This window comes from Muntiacus reevesi, chromosome 5 (genome assembly GCF_963930625.1).
Source record: "Muntiacus reevesi chromosome 5, mMunRee1.1, whole genome shotgun sequence".
In the NCBI taxonomy this organism is placed as follows: domain Eukaryota; kingdom Metazoa; phylum Chordata; class Mammalia; order Artiodactyla; family Cervidae; genus Muntiacus; species Muntiacus reevesi.
In genome coordinates, this window is record NC_089253.1 from 44,437,055 (window position 1) to 44,453,314 (window position 16,260).

Below are 16,260 nucleotides of genomic sequence, written 5' to 3' on the forward strand. Positions count from 1 at the left end.
TCACGTGCGATGAGAAGGTAAGCTTTCCTCCAGGAAGCGAGAAGGCCACTTACGGCCTCGGTGCCCTCTTCATGGCCTCCACATGCCCTTGGGGGCGGGGGCTGGGGTTAGATGAACCAAGCCACCCACAGAGTGAGTGGACAGCTGGGTGCCCACGGCAGACCGCACTGAGCCCTCAGGGAACTCTTTTCTCTCTTAGAGCCAGTTTCTCTGTCTGTGGAGTGACGGGTTCAAGACTCCCAGGCTGTGTTGACCCCCTTGGAGACTGGCCGTCACTGCCTGAAGGTACCCCAGGCCCGCAACCTGGACGGGCGGACCCTGACGTCGGCCGAGCAGGGGGTGGGCGTCCTCCCCGCCCCAGCAGAACGCAGGGACCCCGAGGCAAGCGCTGAACCACAGAAATAGCCCGGCAGCGTTCCCACAGGCTTCTGGGTGGTATTTTTAGCCCTGGAGCCGGAGGCTCGGCTTGTTAAGAATAGCCCTGGGCAGTGGGAAAGCGCTCTGGCCGTGGGGGCGGCGGTGGCCACTGTGAGAGGCTCGCAGAAGGCCGCTCGCGGTGGCCTCTCCCCGGGCAGGGCGAGATAGCATCTGGTCTGCAAAATCAGACATGAAGGGTTTCTGTGATGGCTCCCCAAGGAGCCGTGACTGAAGAGGGTGGCCATCCTCACCAAGCGCCCCCGTGACTCTGGGCCTCCCGGTGGACAGCAGCCTGCAGGCTGGAGCTGGCCGTCCTCCTGGGCCTCCGGGCCTATGGGGCCTGACACACTCAGCGGATGACGGTGCAGGGCTGGGGGCCTTGAGCATGACTGTGCCATGATCCCCCTGGGGGCTCCTGCCCGGGGATGGGGTGCCCTTCTTAGGTCACCCAGCCAGGGTCCACTGGGCCAGCTCCAGCTCCCTGGGTTGTTGATTAGTTGCTCAGTCATGTCGAACTCTTTGCGACCTCACGGACTGCAGCGCGCCAGGCTTCCCTGTCCTTCACCATTTCCCAGAGTTTGTGTAAACTCATGTCTATGATGCCATCCAACCATCTTGTCCTCTGTCGCCCCCTTCTCCTGCCCTCAAACTTTCCCAGCATCAGGGTCTTTTCCAATGAGTCAGTTCTTTGCATCACGTGGCCAAAGGAGTGGAACTTCAGTCTCAGCACCAGGCCTTCCTATGAATATTCAGGAGTGATTTCCTTTGGGATGGGCTGGTTGGATCTCCTTGCAGTCCAAGGGACTCTCAAGAGTCTTCTCCAGCACAACAGTTGGAAAGCATCAGTTCTTCAGCATTCAGCCTTCTTTATGGTCCAGCTCTCACATCCATATATGACTCCTGGAAAAGCCATAGCTCGCTGGAAGGTGAGATATTTCTGCCCCAGGGCTGAGATGCTCCGCCAGAGCACAGGTCCCAGATGGGCCCGGGGTCTACAGAGCTCCCCTCCCTCGACCTTCCCCTTCTCATCCACTTCCCCAGGGGTGGAGGGAAGCTGCCCCACCCCCACCCTGCAACCCTCTCTCCACCCCAAATCCTCTGCCTCATTTGCACGGATTCCACTGCTGACCCTGCCAAATGACCTCTTGTCCTAGCACTGAAGCCTCCGGAGGGCAGGGCTCTGAGATGGCCAGGCCTCCCCTCGCTTGGGACAAAGGGTGCAAGCAGTTGGCCACTGTTGCTCAGAGAAGACAAAGAGCTGAGATTCGCAGGGACGGCCTCTCATCCAGCGCGTCCCCTGCTCTAAGGCCGGCCCTGGCTCCCCCGTGCCTGTGCGTGCGTGCTCCGTCACTTGGGTCGTGTCCAACTCTTTGCCCTCGTACCTGTAGCAGCTGCATACTCTGTGAACTGGCAAATCTATGTTTCCCCCAGATGAGGATTCATCTGGAGACATAGGGAGGTTGAAGCAGATGAAGGCTGAGAGGTCTGGAGTCCTGGTGAGGTGGGGGCCCCGACATCAGTTCAGAAGCTGCTTTCCAAGGCAGGGTGGCACCTGGTGGGGGCAGCGGGGGGACAGCATCCAGACGCCTCAGCCAGGCATTCGGGGCCTTCCAGGGCCATCCACATTGCAACCCAGTCCTACCACTTTCTAGGGGTCTGTCTTGCTCAGTGAAAACATCCAGGCACCCTGCTGACTGGGACCTGGGGAGACTTGAACCCCAGACGCTGCCCAAGCTGGTGCCCCGCGGGTGCCCCTCGCCTTCCAGGCTGACATCAGGAGACTTTGCAGCTCATGTCGGGCTCGGAGCGGGGGGCCTCTCCCAGCCCCTCCACCCCGCCTGTCCCAGCTTACCCCCGCGACTCTGGGCCTCCCCCTGGAATCCATTCATTTACCAACTCATTATGCAGCCAGTCAGCCATCCGTTGTTTTTTTTTTTTTTTTCGTCCGCGTTTTCTGAGCACCTGCTGTGTGCCAGCTGCTTGAGACATGAAGACACTGAGGACCCTAGGACCTGACCTTCGGGAGCCCCCGGGTTGGCAGAAAAGACAAGCAAGGAGACTGAGAAATGCATGGTCCTGGCAAGAGCTGGTATGAAAGGTACAAGGGAAGGAGAGCTGGCGGGACCCTGAAGGCTTGGCTTCTGCTCAGGGTACCGGGGTGGGATCCGAGACCCGTCCCAGAGAAGGCGATGAGCAAGCAGATATTGGCTGAGTGAAACCATAGCTCCCGCGAAGTGTCTGGAACACCCTAAGTGCTCAGTCTGTGCAGCCGGGACCACGACCTCCTGTTCTCTGCAAATCCACCTCCACAACTGGAACAAGAACTCTAAGAGCATCCTATTCCTCCCAGCATCCGAAGACCCTGGACCAGCCCTTGGTAAACACAACTAGGGCAGGAAGGAAGACATCGTTTTACCCCAAAGACTCCTGAACAGTGGTGCCAGCTTGGGGGAAGCTGGTGGGGGAAGAGGTGGGCGGGGATTCTGACCTCCCTCCTGGTGAGCTGAAAGGGTCTCCCCGCTCTGCCCAGGACCACTGATACAAAGAGCCCAGAGATGCACCCAGCCCGGGGTTCCCTCCCTTCCTTCCTGAGCCCTCAGCTACCCGAGACTCGCTCCACATGTGCCCCCCTAGGGCCAGGCACCACCCTCGTCCAGGACCACAAAGTAAATGAAGCAAAGTGCCTGCCTGCCTCCCCGTAGCGCGGGGGCTAAGATACAAGCGAACGATGGAGCCTGTTAGAAAGTGACGAGTGATGCAGAATGAAGGCGGCAGAGCTGGAGAGACCCAGAGCTCTGGGGATGGTGATTTCGGGCAGAGATCCCTGGGAAAGGATGCCCAGGAGGAGAGCAGAGTCGGTGCAAAAGCCCTGAGGCAGGGGAGCGTCTGGTGCGTTAGAGCAACAGCAAGGAGGCCCTGTACCCCGGGGCAGGACCAGAGGAAGCATGGGGAAGGGGAGATGGTGCTGGGCTTGTCAGCTGTCGAAAGGACTTGATTTTACTCTAAGTGAGACCAGAACCGCTGGAGGAGCTGGCCTCTCACCTTCCCAGATCAGCCTGGCTGCAGTTTAGAACAGAGTGGGAAAAGGAAACGAGAGAAGTCAAGAGACCAGGAACGGGGCCCAGATCACACTTGGGAGACAGGACTAGGCATCACTGAAAGTTGGCGGTGGGAGGTACTTGGAGCCTGATACATGCAGAGGGTGGAGCCAGCGGGATTTCCTGATTGATGGGGTATGCGGAAGAAAGAGGGAGCTGAGGGCTGCAGAATCATGGCCCCACCAAACACCACCACCTGATCCCCAGAACCTCAGACTGAAAGGGCTTTGCAGGGGTGATTAAGTTAAGGATCCTGTGATAGGGAGGTTGTCCTGCATTGTCTGGAGAGGAAGAAAAGGCAAGGGGGCCAGAGGCAGAGGTCAGGGTGATGCGTTGCTGGCTTTGAAGGGAAGGGGCCACAAGCCAAGAAATGCAGGTGCCTTTAGAAGCTGGAAAAGGGCAAGGAACAGATTCCCCCACCCCCGAGCCTCCAGAGAGAAGGCTGCCTTGCTGTTCCTCCAGTGAGGCCCATGTCAGACTTCTGACCTCCAGGATGTGCAGGAATAATTGTGTGTCTAAGCCACTGTGATTGTGGTCCTTGGTGACAGCCACCACGGAGACGAACATGAGGGCCAAGGGTGACCTAGTGAGCCTCATGCTCATGTCAGCACAGCCTCCTTGGTCTCGGCGGGCCGTGAGAGGACATAGGAAGAGAGGGGCTCATGCTGTGCCCACACCAGGAGGTCTGTGATCCAGCGGCTTACTGTGGGTGAAGCACCCCCAGCCGTAAAGTAGAGAGAACGGCAAGGCAAAGAACCCACCACCCCTCAAGGAGTGGGCAGCCCCTCTCTTCTTACAGGCACCACTTCAGATCCGCAGAGCGTCACCGGCCACATCTATATGTTGGCAGAAATTGCATCGCTCTCTGCAGCTCTGGGCGTGGCTTGCCAACTTGTTTTGGGGGAAGGGCTGCGTTAGAGCTGTAAGCTTGGGAGCCCATCCTAATCTGATGCTTTTTGCTCTTTTTCTGTAACTTTAGAATAAAAGGGATTTTTTAGCAACTACCTGGTGGCTCAGACAGGAAAGAAGCCTCCTGCATTGCTGGAGACCCGGGTTTGATCCCTGGGTCAGGTGGATCCCCTGGAGAAGGGAATGGCCACCCACTCCAGTATCCTGGCCTGGAGAATTCCATGGACAGAGGAACCTGGCCGTCTACAGTCCATGGGGTCGTAAAGAGGCGGACATGACTGAGCCACCAACACTTTCGTATTAGCAAATACCCAGTAACCCATGTGAATCCTCTTTTCTCATGGGTCTTAAGGAGACTGCTATTGGCAACGCGAGTTATCAAGGCATGAGACGTGCTCAGGTTCACTTTTTTTTAATGAAGATACTTTATTTCTTAGAGCGGTTTTAGGTTTACAGAGAAATCAAGCAGAAAGTACAGAGTTCCCTTATAACCGCCTCCCCACCCTATAGATTCCCTTTTGTTAATATCCCCCATTATTGCTATACACTTGCTACAAGTAATGAGCCCATATTGATGTATTATGCTTTAATATCTGTTTAAATAATTTTTTTTCTTTTGGGGTCGAGCCACAAAGCCTGCAGGATCTTAGATCCCCAACCAGACACCAAACCCTCACCCCCTGCACTAGAAGCAAGTAATGCCAACCACCGCCTGCTGGGGAGTCCCGACGCATCACATTAACCCGAGTCCAGGGTGTACATTGGGTTTCACTCGATATGGTACACTCTGTGGGTTTTGCTAAATGCATAACGACACGATTCCGCAATTTCCATCTCACACAGAGTCATTTCACTGCCATAAAAATCTTCTGTGTTCTGTCTCCTTATCCCTCCCTCGCCCCCACCCCTGGCCGCCACCAAACTTCATTGTCTCCAGAGTTTTGCCTTTTCCAGGGTAGTTGGAATCACACAGTGTGTGGCCTTTTTAGATTAGCTTTTTCCATTCAGCAACTTATATTTACTTTTCCTCCACAGTTTTTCATGGCATGATAGATTATTGCTTTTTAGGGCTGACTAGTATTCCTTTTGGAGAAGGCAATGGCACCCCACTCCAGTGTTCTTGCCTGGAGAATCCCAGGGACGGGGGAGCCTGGTGGGCTGCCGTCTATGGGGTCGCAAGGAGTCGGACGTGACTGAAGCGACTTAGCAGCAGCAGCAGCAGTACTCCTCTGCCTGGATGGACCACAGCTTATCCATTCACCCACTGAAAGACCGCCTGGTGGCTGTCAGTTTGGGGCAAATTTATAGTTTTTCTTTTTTTTTTTTTAAGACTATTTGCATTTTACTTATTTTTAATTATTTGGCCATGCCGTGTGGCACGCAAGAGGTATTAGTTCCCTGACCAGGAACTGAACCCACGCCCCCCTGCAGTGGTGGTACAGAGTTTTAACCACTGCACTGCCGGGGAAGTCCATGGGGAACTTTGAACAAAGCTGGGGCTACACAGTCCATGGAATTCTCCAGGCCAGACTACTGGAGTGGGTAGCCTTTCTCTTCTCCAGGGGCTCTTCCCAACTCAGGGATCAAACCCAGGTCTCCCGCGTTGCAGGCAGATTCTTTACCAGCTGACCACATGGGAAGCCCATGAGCAGACTTACATCATTACTTCTGTTGTGCTGGCCTGTGGGGGACGTTCTTTAACCATTGAAGGGTGTTTGTGCAGAGGCGAGTGGCCTCAGGATTTCTGGGGTGATGGGTGGCCCCGGGCGGTGTGGTGAGCTTTCTGAGACGGTGGGCAGTGGGGGAGGGCAGGTCAGAACATCTCAGGGAGGCTCCCTGACATCTCCCCCTCTCCTTCGAGGCCCAAACAGAGGCCGGGTGAACCTGAAGGGCTATCAGATCAGGAGTTCTCCACTCCATGGAGAAGGCTGGGACCCTCAAGTCCTAGGACTCTGGAATGAGGCTGTCGTGGAGAGCATAACTGTTCAGCGGTCACCATTACCCTGCGTGCGTGCGTGCGTGCGTGTGTGTGTGTGTGTGTGTGTGTGTGTGTTACCCTGATGGGTGGTCCCAGGGCAGAGGACGGAAGCCCTTGCCCCCCCAGCCTGGTCCCCCACCCCCGACCCCAGAGTGCGGCACAGAGCAGGTGCTGGCCAGGTCTGCAGTTTCATGAAGAGGGACCCCCCTCGTGCGGCTTTGCCGGCTGGCTCCCACCAGCGAGGGCAGAAGCGGGAGACGAGGCTGAGCGTGGAGCCGCGCCCCCGCCCCCACCACCGGGGCCTGCAAGGCCGCCTCGCCCGTTGGGGGACCATCTCCCGGCCTGATTATCAGTGCCCATCTGGGTCGACCTCGCACAAAAACAGGAAGAACTGGGACAAGATCCTCCACCTTCCTCTGATTGTCAGCGCCCAATTGTTTCCTCGCGGAGACGCCATCCGGAGGCTTCACGGATGCTCCTGTGCCTTGGCCTGGTCAGCTCCTCCCCCCCAACCCGACTCCCAGCAGAGAGAAGGGGCCGGGGAAGCCCTGCCCTCCGGCGGAGCCCAGGCCACGGCCCGCGCGGCCACCAGACGCAGGGAAAGACCTTGACCTCCCTCCGGTCTTTCAGGGCAAACCCAGGGGGCTTTCCGAGGCTGCGGGGGGCGGCTGGTGCTGAGGTGGAAACAACCCCCTGAGAAACGCCTTCAGCTGCAGGGTGACAGAGGAGCTGTCCCAACAGGATGCAGGTGACCCTGGCCAGGAGGCGGGAGAGCCGCCCGCTCCCGGCACCCACGGCCAGCAGCAAAGAGCGGAAAGGAAATGCGGAGGGTTGGCAGCGCCGGCCTTGGTGGGGAAGGTCGCCCAGCCTCCCGCACCACTGTGAAGGTTTTCCAGCAGCTGAGTGTCCCCACGTGGGATTTGCTGTGACCCCCGGGGCTGGAGGAGACCTCAGAGGCCAGGAGGTAGAAGACTCTGTCCCGCTCCCCGCTGCCCCATCAGACACGCACACACATGCATTCACACGTGCTACAGGGTCCGTGCACACGCAAGCTCAAGAGCCACTTCCCCTGGGAAGGGAGTCCTCGCCTTCTGCAGTTTACGAGACCACCTGGGGCCCGTTGGGCTTTGACATTGGTCCCACCTCCAAGGTGATCTGAATTCTACTACTTCTGGCTTCCGGAAGCCTCAGCCGCTGACTGTCTGCCCCTTCACAGGTGCCTGCAACAGCCTTGGGTGTCCACGGTGGCCTGTCCTCATCTAGGCCTGCTGCTCCTGGCCTCAGCAGCCTGATTTTCCTGGGAGCAAGAGAAGTTGCCTGGCCCCCCGAAGAGCCAGCCTGGGAAATTTTGCAGTGCCGTTTCCGCCATACCCGATGGATTGAAGTAGCTCCTCAGCCTCCCACGTGCAAGAGGAGCGGGCAGAGACCTCACCTGTTCATCGGCAGAGCGTCAAAGAATTCACAACCATGTTTGAAAGCCACCATCATGCTCAAATAGGATGATGGACCCTCAAGGTGAGGGGTGAGGGTTTTGCCCCCCACCCCATCCTGAGGCTCTTTGGCAATGCCTGATGTCTGAGTGGTCTGAGTGGTCGTGTCCCCAAATTCCCATGTTGAAAACCTAACACCCAAAGGAATCACCTGGCAGTCCAGTGGTTAGGAATCCATGATTTCACTGCCTTGGCCTGGGTTCAATCTGTAATAGGGGAACGAAGTTCCCGCAAGCGGCACGGTGTGGCAGAGGACAACCAAATACAAGCAAGCAAAGCAAACCCTAACCCCTAAGATGACAGCCTTGGGAGGCGCAGCCCCCGGGAGGGGACCCGTGCCCACGAGACGCCCCACGGAACATCACGTCCCTTCCTCCAGGTGAGGAGGCGGCGGGAAACCACCGCGCCGGCACCTTGACCTTGGACATCCAGCCTCCCGGAACCTTGGGGAACCGACAGCTGTTGTTTCTTAGCTGCCCTGTCTGCGGTGCTCTGTTATAACCGCCGGGACGCGCTGAGACGCTGGAAGTGTCTGGCTGCCATGGCTGGGTGAGAGTGTGGCTGGGAGTGGGGGTGGAAGGGAAACACGCTACAGGGCCCAGGACAGCCCCCCAGAGACCGACCCAGCCCCAAACACCCCTGGGGCCTTGGAGGAGAAACTGGGGCTGAGGGATGCGGCCTCCAGGTGTGGTCCCTCTGCCGGCCCCGGGGACCACCGGGGGGCTACGACGTGGCAGGACAGCTGCCCCGAGGAGCAGCTCCCCACCCCCAGCTGGGGTCACGGCTCTTGGGGTGGCAGCAGAGGCCTGAGCTCTGGGCTGGGAGAGCCAACGGCATCCCTCATCCCCACTCTGCTCCTTCCGCCTGGTGACCCCCGTGAATCACCCTCTCCATCACCACCTTGCTTACCCCCTGGAGGCAGGAGGGGCCGCCCTGGATGAACCACAGCGATCCAGGAGCTGGAAATGGATCAAAGACCTCTGACAGTGGTCAGTGCCCGTGTAGACCCGGCCAGTGCGATGTGCCTGACCGGGGGCCATCCAGCCAGAGGGGCTCAGGCCTGTTCGCAGACAGCTTGGGCTTTCTTTAGTTCCTCTCTTTTCTCTCTGCACCCACTCCAACTGCCCCCCCTCCGCCCCGCTCCGGGGTTTCCCTTGAAATACCAACCACACAGCTGCAGAGGCAGCCCCCGAACCGCAGCCTTCCGGGGCCCGCTCCGAGCAGCGGCCTGAGAGGCCCAGGCCGGGCCTGCATTGTTCCATTTTTGGAATTCTTCAAGAGTGAGAGCAGCCTGGCTGTCAACGGAGCTCTGTTCACAGAGGCCGGCCCGGCGAAGGGGAGAGGGCCCGCTATTGTCCGGCCGGGCTGCGGGCCGCTGGAATGCGCTGGAATGCCGGCCCGCGTGGCACGGCCCCAGAGCGGGGCCTTTGTGTGCAAACACCGGCAGGCCGGCCCTCCCATAAATAATGACGACCTCACTGCTAGGGCTGGACAGGCGTCCGGGCACCAGGACTCCGTCCTGTGACGAGTGGGCACCCAGAGTGGCCCCCCCCACCCCAAGGAGCGCCTTCGCTGGTGGGTGGGTGGTTCGAAAGTAGATTGTTTCGACTGGGGGCTCAGCTGACTCCACAGGAGGCCTGACAGTTAGGGTGGGGACCTCAGTCCCGGTCAAATGCTAGCAAGTGTACCTGGGGACACGGCGGGGGGCGGGGGGATGGGAGGGGCTAGACCGGGTCACCATCAGGAGGACGATGCTCAGTCCGACCGGCTCCAGGTGAGGTTCCGTGGTCACTTCATCCCTGAGAGCTGAGTTTTCTTCAGGACCAGGACCAGGGGGCAGAAATCCACGTGTTTCAGCCAGGCTGTCAAGGTCACCATCACAGGGGTGAGTCACCAGGGAAGTGAGACAGTGAAAGTGAAAGTCGCTCAGTCGTGTCCGAATCTTTGCAACCCCACGGACTATACAGTCCATGGGATTCTCCAGGCCAGAATACTGCAGAATACTGCAGCCTTTCCCTTCTTCAGGGGATCGTCCCAACCCACAGATCGAACCCAGGTCGCCCACATTGCGGGCGGATTCTTAACCAGCTGAGCCTCCAGGGAAGCCCAGGAATACTGGAGTGGATAGCCTATCCCATCTCCAGCAGATCTTCCCGACCCAGGAATCGGACAGGGGTCTCCTGCATTGCAGGCGGATTCTTTACCAGCTGAGCTTATTTACAGAAGCCCAGTAGGGAGTAAGTGTTCAAACAGCACTTCACCCCAAGGTGCTCCTCACCAAAAAGCATGATGCCAGCCTAACCAACACATAACCTCAGATACACCTGACTAGGGGCATCCTTACAAAAATACTTGACCAGGCCCCTACAAGACTGTCAAAGCATCAAAAACAAGGAAAGCCTGAGAAGACATCATAGCAAAGACAAGCCTGAGGAGACATGATGACCAGCATGTCCTGGATGGGATCCTTGAAGAGAGATAGAATATTAGGTGAGAGATAAGGAAGTCCGGATAAAGTACGGGCTTTGATGAACAATATTGTGTTGATACTGGTTCCTCAATTGTGACATATGTACAAGAACCAGAGTAGATGTTGCTATTAGTCTGCAAATTTTCTGCAAGCCTAAAGCTGTTGTAAAATGAAGAGCATCATATACATTCAGGAACAGGCTACCTGTGGCTACATAGCAATTGCTCAGTAAATAGGAATTTGATGTGCTATGCCAACCTACCCCCTGTCATTCCAGACTCAGAGAAGCATGGAAATTCAGAGAGAGCCTTTTCAGTTTAATCTGCTCAGTAGATGACACTGAAGGTATCCTGTTATGAGGAGGAAATGAAATAAGGCTGCAGGAGTGCATTGCGGGGGAAGCAGGGGACTGGACTGTGAGCGTGCTGAGGACCAGGGCTGAGTCTCCGTCTCCTCGGTGGCCCCAGGGCTTGATCCAGAGGCTGGCACACAGCAGATGCTCAGCAAGCTTGCTGGGTAATGGAAGGTAGGAGGGAAGGGAACATGAAGAGTAGATTGGTGGTGGTTTACTTGCTGGCATGTCCTACTCTTGTGACCCCATGGACTGTAGCCTGCCAGGCTCCTCTGTCCATGGGATCTCCAGGCAAGAATACTGGAGTGGGTTATCATTTTCTTCTCCAGAATAGTAGATTGAATAGATGGAAATGGACAGATGGATGTTAGATGAATGGACAGGTGAATGACTACTGGATGGATAGGTAAACGAGTGGTGGATGAATGAGTTGCTTCTGGATGGGTAGATGGATGGTGGATGAATGGATGAATGATGGATGGGTAGATGAATGACTGATGGATGGATGAATGGATGGATGGATGATAGAAGGATGGATGGGTGGATGACAGGTGGATGGATAGTGAATGGATGGACGAGGGATAGGTGGAAGATGTGTGGATACATAGTGAATGGATGGATGAGTGGATGGATGGGAGACAGGTGGATAATGTGTGGAGGGATGGTGGGTGGATGGATGGATTGATGCATAAGAGGATGGTGGGTGGGTGGATGGATGGATGGATGAGGGATAGATGGATGGGTGGATGGTGGGTGGATGGGTGGATGGGTGGACGGATGTATCTGCTGGGTTTGGGAGGATGGAATTGGGTGGAAGCTCTTTACCTTCCACCCAGGTTGTGTCTTCTCCCTGGACAAGTGAGATGCTCTCTGGAATCATTATTTACCAAACTTAAGGCACCCGTGTTTACCTGAATTGAACGATCCCACAGTGGGGAGGTGAGGATTATTGTAAAGAACTAGTTTAACCCTAAGTGATTCTGTCAACGCGGGCAGCTGGGATTGCTTGCCAGCATACGACAGCTTGTATTCCTGTGCACTCTGAAATCCCCTGCCCAGGGCGGAAAGCACCAGAATCCTGGGGATTTTTCTAGAGTGGATTGTGTTTTGCCAACGAGAAAGAGTCGCCATCAGATGCAAGTGGTGAGAGGTGACCCGTCGAATCGAGAGCCCCTTCCCACCCCTCCGGTCAGCCATCACTGTGACCACCCACCTTGGCTGACCGGCAGCACTGCCCAGGAGAGGTGGCATCGTTCAGAGCCCAGCGTGACCGTCCGGGAGATCACTTCCCACGGAAACAGCCCTTCACTAGAGTCTCCAGCATCCAGTCACCGCCTGTCTGTCAGCAGCACGGCTGCCTGGGGGGTGGTTTCTCCTCCGCCCAGAACAACAGGATCCTCCTCAGACAACTTGGCAAGGCCATGGCTGACCACTCACCATGTCCCTGCCCAGCATCCCTCCTGCACCTCATGGCCCCGGAGTCTAGGGTAGAATACAGGAGTCTGAGGTCCTACGCCACCGTGTGAAATCACAATAATCGGTAGATGTGTGTCCTGGTAGGTGGCAAATCAGCTTACCAAACTGCGGGTACCATAGACGCCTGATTTTGTACATCTATATCCACCTGCATGGAAACAGAGGAAGACCACAGACAGCAGATCGCCTAACCAGCACCCACAGAGTTGAGACCACACGTGGGTCCCTGCACTAACTGTCTCCAGCGGGGTCTGGGTCCTGCTGGCCACTCCCAGCTGGCAGCACCTCCAGGAGCCCCCCTGCCCCTCTCTGCCCCCCACACACCTGCCAACGCCAGCCTTGTTCACACCGCTGCTGATGTTTCTGTGCTTATAGTCAATCCGTTCCTTTACATAACTATTACATCAACCAATGAAATCTCAGTGCAGAAAGCTATTCATTCTATGGAAACTAAGCTTTAGAAAACACTGATGATGATAAGTTGTTACAAAGGAAATGAGAAAGCTTCAACTGAGTAGTAGATAAGGCAGAGGTTAACAATGGTAGCAAGCATTCATAAAATTCTAGAAGAATCTTGAATTAGGACTGTGAATTCAGAGTATAGAACTCTGGGCAGTAACGGTACCAAATGAATGTACATTTGCACCATTTGAGGCTAAAACAATGTGGAAACCGTGAGCACGAGCCACCCTGCTTTGAATGGCGTGTCCCTTTCACTCGCCTCCTACCCCCCTGGCCTCAGTTGGAGGAAGTTACACCTTCTCCCCGAGATGCTGAGCATGGCTGTTCTAAGACTATACGTGACTTTTATTTTCTTCTTCGTATTTTTCCACATTTTGCAAATTTTATCCAATCAACGTATATCACCTTAATAATCAGAAAGGAAAAATATGTGTTTAACCAGCATCAACACGTCAGGAGGATCGCCGTTCCCAGGCAACCTAAGCCAGAGCTGCACCTTCAAAGATCAGAGTTGCTCAACCACGGCATTGGATCCTTTAGGGCTGGCTGGATCATTCCTTGGGGTGGGGGTGGGGAGGCTGTCCCATGCACCATGGGATGTTTAACTTCTCAAGAGACCAGTAGCAACCCCTCCCCCAGCTGTGACAAAAAAAACAGACATTACTAAATGTTTCCTAGGGGATCAATGTCACTGCAGTCTGAGAACCACTGGTCCAAATGAAAGTTTCTAGAACACTCCGTGTCCATCCTGGGCGAAACCTGGAGCCAGCAGAACTTTTGGGAAATCTTCTCTATCTGTCTAGACTACCCCCATGCCTCAGCCTGCCCCAAGAACCCGAGCCTCCTCACTGTTCCCACCCACATCCCCATCACACCTGACACCAGACAGGTAACACTCCAAATGCTTCCAGTTTTCTGGAGGCTGTGGCTTCACAGACCCAGAACCCTGGATCATTGGAATCTATATGTCTTAACACCATCTTTCCACTCTCACCCTTAGAAGGTGCTGCGCAGAGATGATGGTGACTGTCTTTCCAAGAAAGTTATTCTCAGGGTGGACGGCGCCTCGTGCTAGCTACCTCCTCCCTCAAAGGACCTCCAGGGCAGGCATCCAACCCCTCTGTCATCACTTTCTTCTTCTTCTTCATTATATCTGTTCTTTTCTCCATTCTTGGAAAGACATCGACTTTTTCTGTATCTGGAAAAGCCCTTGGAGCATCCAACCAAATCAGAAGCATGAGGGGGGTGGAGTGGGGGGGCGGTTGCCGCTCCACATGGCCACACACTGCCTCCCTGTCTGGGAAAGGATGCTATTGCGTCCCCCACGCCCACCCTTCTTTAGCCTCATGCTCTGGTTGGGGCCTTGCTAGGAACCCTGGCTCTTCCACTTTCCAGAAAGCGCCTGGGTTTGTCTACCTGTGGTCCCTCCAGTCATATCCTAGGGGTCTGGGCAGCATATGTGGAAAGACTTTCCTATCAGGGTCCACTCATCACCAACCCAGAAAAGCCAAAATGAAGCTGAGCGTGTGAGCTGTGAAGGTGAATGCAGAGGAGGCAGGGCAGGGAAGGTTCTGGAAGGTCTGGTGGTCCTTCCCCAGGGAGGGCATACCAAGAGGAAGAAGATGGACCACACCCCCAAGTGCCTAGACGCTGGGGTTCACTGGGCTTCACGCCCAACAATGGCGAGGGAAGCCACTGGGGGTAGGAAGTAGTATTGGGCACTTATCCTTATTTTTCTCATGCTTTTTTTTTCCCAAATCACAGCTTTATTGAAACATAATTCACATACCATACAATTCACCCCTTCAAAATGTACAATTCAGTGGTTTTTCATTCATTCACCAAGTTGTGCAACTGTCACCACTGCCTAATTTTAGAACATTTTCATCACCCCCCAAAAGAAGCCTCACAGTCGTTAGCAGTCACTCCACATCCGTGGCCAGCCAGACCCCGCTCACCACTAATCTACTCTCTGTCTCAATGGATTTGCTCGTTCTGGACTTTTAACATAAATGGGATCCTATAATATGTGGCCTTTTCACCTGGCATCCTTCACTATATGTAATGCCTCCTCTGAATTGTAACATGTCAATACTTCATTCTTCTTAGAACTGAAAAAATATGCTGTGAGATGGGCATACCACAGTCTGCTTATCTATTTATCAACTGATGGATATTTGGGTTGCTCCTGATTTTGGTTTTTATGCTGCTGTGAATATTCCCATTTGCATTTTAGGGCAGACGTAAGCTTTCATTTCTCTTAGACAAATACCTGGAAGTAGAATTTCTGGGTCACACGGTCACTCTGTGTTTAATGTTTTGAGGAACTGCCAAACTATTTTCCAAGCTGACTGCACTCTTTTACATTCCCACCACAATGAACCAATTTCTCCTCACCCTCGCCAACACTTGTTATTGTCTGTCTTTCAAATTATCGCCATCCTAGTGGATATGAAGTACATTCTAGGTTCTTTTGCCTTAAGCATCTTTTCCATAGACATCTCTGATGCAAACATCTGTGCTGCAAGCATCTCACTACATAACTACCTGGCCGTAAGGCAAGTTTGCCATAGAAGACTATATAACAAGCAAAAGGGGGACATTAAAAAGGTCATAGTGAAGCATGAGAAATGAATAAGAATGTTAAAAGGGCTTTATCTTGAAATGCGAAGTGTTTGAATACATTTAAGATGCGTGTGGGGCTTCTTGGGTGGCACATGGTAAAGAACCCACTTGCCGATGGACATGAGAGACTCGAGTTCCATCCCCACGTCGGGAAGGTCCCGTGGGGAAGGGTATGGCAACCCACTCCAGAATTCTCGCCTGGAAAATTCCATGGTTGCAGGAACGTGGGGGGCTACAGTCCATAGGCTTGCAAAGAGTCGGACACAATTGAAGTGACTGAGGACATCCACTCACATGCAAGATGTGTGTAGATTCTGGACGGCACTACTCAAATAATAGATTTTATTGTGTGGGTTTCACTCAAGCTCTTCTCTTCCAGGTCATGGTGTTTTTCTACAATTTTTTTTTTTTAGCTTGTCAATTTGTCTCTTCATTTGGCATCACAGTTTTTCTTTTTCTTTAATTTTCTTTTCTTCTTTAAGAGAGATATCAGTTTCCAAACACTAAGATTTGAACCCAAGCTCTGAAACATGCAGTGACAGCCTCCACACTGCTGTGTGCTCTTGACCTATTGTTACCTGTCCCGCAATAGACATTCCAGACTTCTATGAACATTATGGGTTCAGTTTGCATCTTCAAGGTCCTCAGCCTCTTTCTCCTCCAACCTAATGTGTTTCAATATAAGAAACCAACCCTTGGGGTAAGTCATCCTTATCTGTCGGCTCCATAAAGTCATCAATAATGTCACTAACTGAAGAAATGCTGGCACATCTCAACCACATAAACCAAACTGTCATCCAGTTATTTTACCAATCACGGCAACATTGTCTCATCGTTGATTATTAATATTCAGGCTGTGAAAATGTTTGAGGCAAAGGAGTTTATAGCAAAAAGACTGGACATGTGTGAAGTGGTACCTCATTGTGGTTTTGACTTGCATTTCCCTAGTGACTGATAATTCTGAGCATCTTTTCATGTTCTTG